At 41.3% G+C, this 6,847-nt stretch overlaps 1 non-coding gene across 1 annotated transcript; it reads left to right on the forward strand.

Moving 5' to 3' along the window:
- The first annotated feature begins 1,889 nt into the window (after positions 1–1,889).
- LOC112636832 lies at positions 1,890–1,993 on the forward strand. The gene has a single exon (XR_003122303.1). It is a non-coding gene; the product is annotated as a small nucleolar RNA U13 (small nucleolar RNA).
- The last annotated feature ends 4,854 nt before the right edge of the window (positions 1,994–6,847 follow it).

A 6,847-nucleotide genomic window follows, 5' to 3' on the forward strand; every position in this document is an offset into this window, starting at 1 on the left:
ATCATTTGAACTTTTTACAATGAGAAGACATTCCTATGACATTTCTATTACTTGTCTCATACTTAGACAATTTAAATTAAAATACAGATTCCCAGGCTGTATCTTTGGTGATAAATAGTGGTAAGTATCTCCAAACAACAGACATAAATGGAAGATGCAAGATCAACTGCAGCAACATAGCAGAAGCGGTAGAGATGGAAATCTTTTTTCTTTTGAGACGGAGTCTTGCTCTGTCGCCCAGACTGGAGTGCAGTGGTGCTATCTCGGCTCACTGCAACCTCCACCTCCCAGGTTCATGCCATTCTCCTGCCTCAGCCTCCCAAGTAGCTGGGACTACAGGCGCCCACCACCATGCCCAGCTAAGGTTTTTGTATTTTTGTAGTAGAGACAGGGTTCATCGTGTTAGCCAGGATGGTCTCGATCTACTGACCTCGTGATCTGCCTGCCTTGGCCTCCCAAAGTGCTGGGATTACAGGCGTGAGCCACTGCGCCCGGCTGAGATGGAAATCTTTAAACGTTAGTAATTAGACTGAAGTGGATATTTTAAAAACATCTGAGGAGCAGACCAGCAAGCATTTGGTGATGTTATTGCTGTGAAAGTAGTTACTGGGACTCAGAGCAATGTGACACAAAAGAAAGGCAGTGCTACGGTTTGAATGTTCCTTCCAAAACTCATGTTAAAACTTAATCTCCGATGTGGCAATGTAAGAGGTGGGGCCTTTAAGAGGTGATTGGATCATGAGTTCTCTGGCTTCATGAATGGATTAATCCACTTACAGATTAATCAATTAATAGGTTAATGGATTAATGGGTTATCGTGGGAGTGGAACTGGTGGCTTTGAGGAAGAAGAAGAGATCTAAGCTAGCACACTCAGCCCTCTCCTCATGTGATGCCTCCTTGACCTTGGGCTTCTCAGCTTCCATATAACTATAAGAAATTTCTTTCTTCATACAATACCCAGTTTCCAGACATTTTGTTATAAGCAATAGGAAACAGATGAAGAGAGTCAGGATTAGGTCTAAAACTTTGCTTTTTTTTTTTTTTTTTTTTTTTTAGACTGTCGCCCAGGCTGGAGTGCAATGGCACGATTTCGTTTCACTGCAACCTCTGCCTCCCAGGTTCAAGCAATTCTCATACCTCAGCTTACTGAGCAGCTGGGATTACAGGAGCGCACCACCACGCCTGGCTAATTTTTTTGGTATTTGTATTAGAGACGGGGTTTCACCGTGTTGGCCAGGCTGGTCTCAAACTCCTGACCTTAGGTGATCTGCCTGCCTCGGCCTCTCAAAGTGCTGGGATTACAGGCATGAGCCACTGCATTCGGCCTCATTTGTTAATCATCTGCAGCTAGAATAGTTCCCCATCCTGAATTAGGAAAGATTAGAGTTTAAATAAGAATATGTCTGTGTGAAATATAGTAATTAGTTGTATATAGATATATGCTCACATGTACACACTTAGCAGAATATGCTTATTCTCTAAACTTTATGTAATTCTCATGATTCTTCAATTAACTATTTTGTTTCTCACATTCTCTGTTGAAGATCCATTAAAATATTTTTAAAACTAGAAACACATAAACTTGAGCAAACTAAATCAACCTGTTAGCAGTTATGTCTTATTCAAACCTGCCAGACAACAAATTACAAACTTAAGGACTGAAATTAGCTGCTCTTGACTTATTATTACCGTTTAGAAGAATTCAGTTACTTTATATTTGAAACTTCCTGAGGGCAGGCACCTTGTTTTTATATTTTTGTTTCCCAGTTTTTGGAACAGTGCCAGGCACATAGCAGCTGCCTTTAACAAATCTTTTCTGAGTGAAAAAATGGCAGGTGAGTGAATGGAAGATTGCATCATTTCTCTTGAAATTCTATGGAGATTCGTGATCCTTTTGTAGTTCACGAACACGATGACTGGGTGTTCACGCGCATGTGTGAGATGCGCCACCCTTGAACCTTGTTACAATGTCAGTGTATTACCCGTCTGACCTGAAAAGAGAAAAAAATTAAACTCTTTGGAGATGCCTTGCCTAGGTGACTATACTGCTTTCTGGTTCAATCAATAGTGGACTACTTTAAAAACACACACACACACACACACACACACACACACACATCTTATGTGTGTGTTCTGAAAAGTCCTTGAATTTTTTTCTGACGTTGATTTTACAAAGAGCTTTAAGAAGTTGGATAGCCATCATGCATCCCTTTAAAAACCATATATAGTTATTTATGTCTCATCCCTAGATTCTCAGACTGTGAGAACCCAACAGGCAGAGCTTCTTTGAATCCCTCCAGAGGATTGACCATAGTGCCAAGACAGCAGACACTCGATAGATATGACCAAATGAATGAAAAAATGCTGTCCGATAATTTTGACTTAGAGAATTTTTCTCTGAAGAGTTTCTTGTTCTCATACAAGTCTTCCTCTTCCAGCTGCACCTTCTATTGCACTGGTTCTCACAGAGAATTCTTGATTCTCCCTGCATAAAGGCCATCCAGATAGATGAGGATGCTATAGTCAGTCTCAGAGTTGTTGCTCCTTTCACAAACAATGTTTGCTCTATAACTAAGATCTAATTAAACTGTTATGCCCCTACATTCCTCCGAGGACTAAGCTGAGGGTGATTTTTCCAGGCTTCTAATCCCTTAAATTGCCTATGCATTAGACTATCTCCCTGTGGCCATTATTGACAACACCTCAAAATATAACTGAATTGTGCCAGAAAGGAAATGCACTTGAATGGAAAAGCCCTTGCCTTTGGATGTGTAGCAAAATAGCTCTTAATACTGAAGAAACAGAATCTTTTCTGCCTTGTGAACCAGTGAAATCTAATAAAAGTATGTCTCCCCTGGGTATTTTACATCATTAGCATCCTGGCTTCGCACTTTGGTTTAACAAATAACTTATTTTAAAAATTTCTCCTGGGAGAAGGCAAGGAGCCAAAAATATCTTGGAAGAAAACTTTACCTAGCAACCTGATAGGCTGTTTCATGCAGCTTCTAAAATTTAACTTCATGCGATGAAGCTTTCGTGATTTTTTGAGTTTCTGACTTTTTTATGTATTGACACTTCTTCATGGCTAAGCTGGAAGGAAAAACAATAATGCCTTACACGTGAGTAGCACTTCGTGGTTTTCCTGGTACATTCATTATAAATGTGAGTATGATAATCGATCATCTGTTACATGCCAGGACATTGTGCTGACCATTTTACATATGAACATAGAACTTGGCCAAATCCTATGTAGAAATAGGTATTACAAGTCCCATTTTACTATTGGAGAAACAGGTTCAGAGGAGTTAAGTAATTTTCCCAAAGTTATATAGTTAATAAATGACTGAACCCAGATCTATCTGATCTTAAAACCCAACGACTTTCTTCACTTGAGGAGAATATTAACACATAAGTGAACAAGAAACTGTTTTCCTTTTATATGCACAAATCTCCCTATGTCTATATCCATCTTTTCCTTTCCTTCTTTCTCTTCTCAAAAAAGGCCAGCCTCACCACATATGCTTCATTCCCTCTTGCTGCGTGGGCTCTGAATTCCTCCACTGCCCGGATGCACAAATCCAAGGGGTGTGATTCACAAGGAGTTCTCTGCGGGTGGCACTTCCTGAAGCAAGACTTCAGAACACAATGTGAGTAGTGTCCCTTGGAGCTATGTGACTACCAGCTCTGTGGATTTCCTTTCTTCTCACCTTATTAGGAATTGTTTCCTTCAGCTCTCCCATTTCCTCTTGGCCATCAATCTCTCTCTCTCCTAGAGTATTTCCACCACCATACCAACAGGTCTGCTATACTCTGCTCTAAAGGCAAACAAACAAACCCCCCCCACACACACACAAAACAAAAACAAAACAAAACAAACAAACAAAAAAAACAACCAATCATCCTAGACTACGTTCCTCTTTTACTTGCTTTTTCAGCAGCGGTCCGTATTTACCTTTTGAAGTAGTTTTCTCCCTTGGGTTCTACACCATCACTCTTTCTTTCTTTGCCTTCTATTTCTCTAGCCACTTCTATTCTTTCTCTCCCTTTGCTAGATATTTTTCCTCTATCTATTCTCTAAATATAGAATTTCTTCAGGACTTTATATGAGGTGCCACTTCTTCTCTTTCTATATTCTTTTCTGGAATCACCTCACCTAGACTTGTGATTTAAAATACCATCTCAACCCCAGGTCCTGCCTCTGAGTCCTATTCCTACACTCAATTTTCTCCTTGACATCTCCCCTAAACTATCTGACAAGCTTGTCAAACTTAACATCTGCCAAATTCAACTCTTGTTTTCTTGCTCCTTCCACTTTTCCCCATCTCAGGAAATGGCACCATCCTCACACAGTTGCTTAGGCCAGATATCTGAAAATTATCCTTGATTCTTACCTTTTCCTTATCCCTGAATTCAATACAGTAACAAGTCTTGTCTGACCTACCTCCAAAATACATATCAAATTAGTTCACTTTGCCTGTTGACTACTCTAGTCAAAGATTCTCCACCCTCTCTTACTGGATGTTTTAATAGTCTCCAGCTATTCTTTCTTCTTCTTTTGCCCCCTCCCATGTATTCTTCATGTAGCATCCAGACATTTGCAAAATGTGAACTGGATTACATTGCTCTTTTGCTTAAAACACTTCAGTGATTTCCAGTGTACTTAAAATAAAGTCCAACCCTGGTGTAGAAGGCCCTATGTGATATGGCTCATGCCAATCTCTTCAACTCTATCACAAACACTGTGTTCTAGGTGCAAGACACTCCTTCAGTTCATTAGCTGAATCAGACTTTTCTACCTTTGAGCCTCTGGATAAGTTATTTCCTCTGCTTAGAAGCCTTCCCCACCCCTAACTCACTTGCCTCTATCTTATCCTTCAGCTCTCCTCCAAGATTCTTCTTGTCAAGGTTACCACTGGCCTCCACATTGCTAATAGCCATGTTGACATATGTGGCACCTCTTCTCTCTGCTCATGCAGCAAAGTTCCAGTTCTTCTACAAGACCCTGAGTTCTTTGAAGTCAAACTCTGTACCTACAATACATTTTCATATCCCTGGAGCCTAACATAGTGATTGGCTTGTAGTGGGTGTTTAATGAATGCCTGTAAGTGAGTGAAGGTGCAAGTTGAGATGTTTTGGGAAAGATTGCTGCAGTAGTAACCCATACTTCCTCACTAGTGTAGTGGATAGAAACCACAAGGATCATCAAGAGACAGGAGTTCAAGGCTTGGCACTAGCAGTAACAACCTGTTGTCAAAATTCTTCTAATGTTTAGTTTCCTCATCTGGTCTATCTACATCACTAAAAAAGAATGATACCTTTCATTCTTATTTTAAGATTAATAATTTTTGGCTGGGTGCGGTGACTCACACCTATAATCCCAGCACTTTGGGAGGCTGAGGCGGGTGAGCACTTGAGCTCAGGAGTTCAAGACCAGCCTGGGTAGCATGGTGAAACCCTGTCTCTACCAAAAATACAAAATACTAGCCAGGCATGGTGGCTTGAGCCTGTGGTCTCAGCTACTCGGCAGGCTGAGGAGGGAGGATCACTTGAGCCTGGGAGGCGTAGGTTGTAGTGAGCAGAGATTGTGCCCTGCACTTCGGCCTGGGCAACAGAGTGAGACTCCATCTCAAAAAAATAAATTAATTAATAAATAATAATAATAATAATTTTTTTTTTTTTGAGATGGAGTCTTGCTCTGTCACCAGGCTGGAGTGCAAGGGTGCGATTCCAGCTCACTGCAACCTCCGCCTCCCAGGTTCAGGTGATTCTCCTGCCTCAGCCTCCTGAGTAGTTGGGACTACAGGCGTGTGCCACCATGCCCAGCTAATTTTTGTATTTTTAGCAGAGATGGGGTTTCCCCATGTTGGCCAGGATGGTCTTGATCTCTTGACCTACCAATCCATCTGCCTTGGCCTCTCTAAGTTCTGGGATGACAGGCGTGAGCCACCATGCCCAGCCAATAATAATTTTTATCACTGAGGCTGTATCTCCCAGTTCCCCACCTCCAAATTCCCTCTGTGGGTTGCAAAACTCATTAAATGAGATTAAATTTTTAAAAACTTTGAATTATGTAAACATTCAAACCTAAACAAAAGTAGAGGAAATAGTATATCACTGGTTTAAACAATTATCCACTCATAACTTTTATTTCATTCCTAGCCTTACTCTTTTCTCCTTCTCATTACTTTGAGGCAAACCCCAGATGTGGCAGCATTTCATTTGTAAATATTTCAGGAAGAGAATTCTTAACTGCTAGCTGACACCCCTTCTGTTCTTCAACAACTGAAAAAATGAAGCGTTTGTTGAACAGCATGTTGCTCTTCCCAGAAACCAGGTAACAAGTATGATTTTATTTCAGGACAATCAACTAGGCAAGTTCTTACAGGGTCAGGGGCCGCAGGGTAGAAGTGGTGAGTATTACAGCACCTAGCTTAGTGCGCTGCAATCAATAAATAGAGGTTGAATGAAAACAAACCCAATCGTTACAATGTAAGCCAACTGGTACTAACTACAAATAGTGGTTGAATGAAAACAAACCCAACAGGCTTTAGGTCTTTTAATCCAATCTTATCCACATGAGTTTAAGGTCTTGTCCTACCACCTTGCTTCTGTTCCCTTTCTGTATTCATTACAGGAAATTTTCAAGTTTTATTAAACCAGCTAGAGCGGAGTTTTATTAACCAGTTGAGGGCGGACTAAAGTCTTCCAGACCCAGACGAAGAAGCAGCACTCCTACTTACCAGGGCGACTCAGGAACAGGGGGCGGGGAGTCAGGGGGCGGGGCCGCCCGGAGCCCCGCCCAGACCCCGCCCACGGCAACTCACCATCCAGCTTCCCCATCTCTTT

The sequence above is a fragment of the Theropithecus gelada genome, chromosome 12, assembly GCF_003255815.1.
Source record: "Theropithecus gelada isolate Dixy chromosome 12, Tgel_1.0, whole genome shotgun sequence".
Lineage (NCBI taxonomy): Eukaryota > Metazoa > Chordata > Mammalia > Primates > Cercopithecidae > Theropithecus > Theropithecus gelada.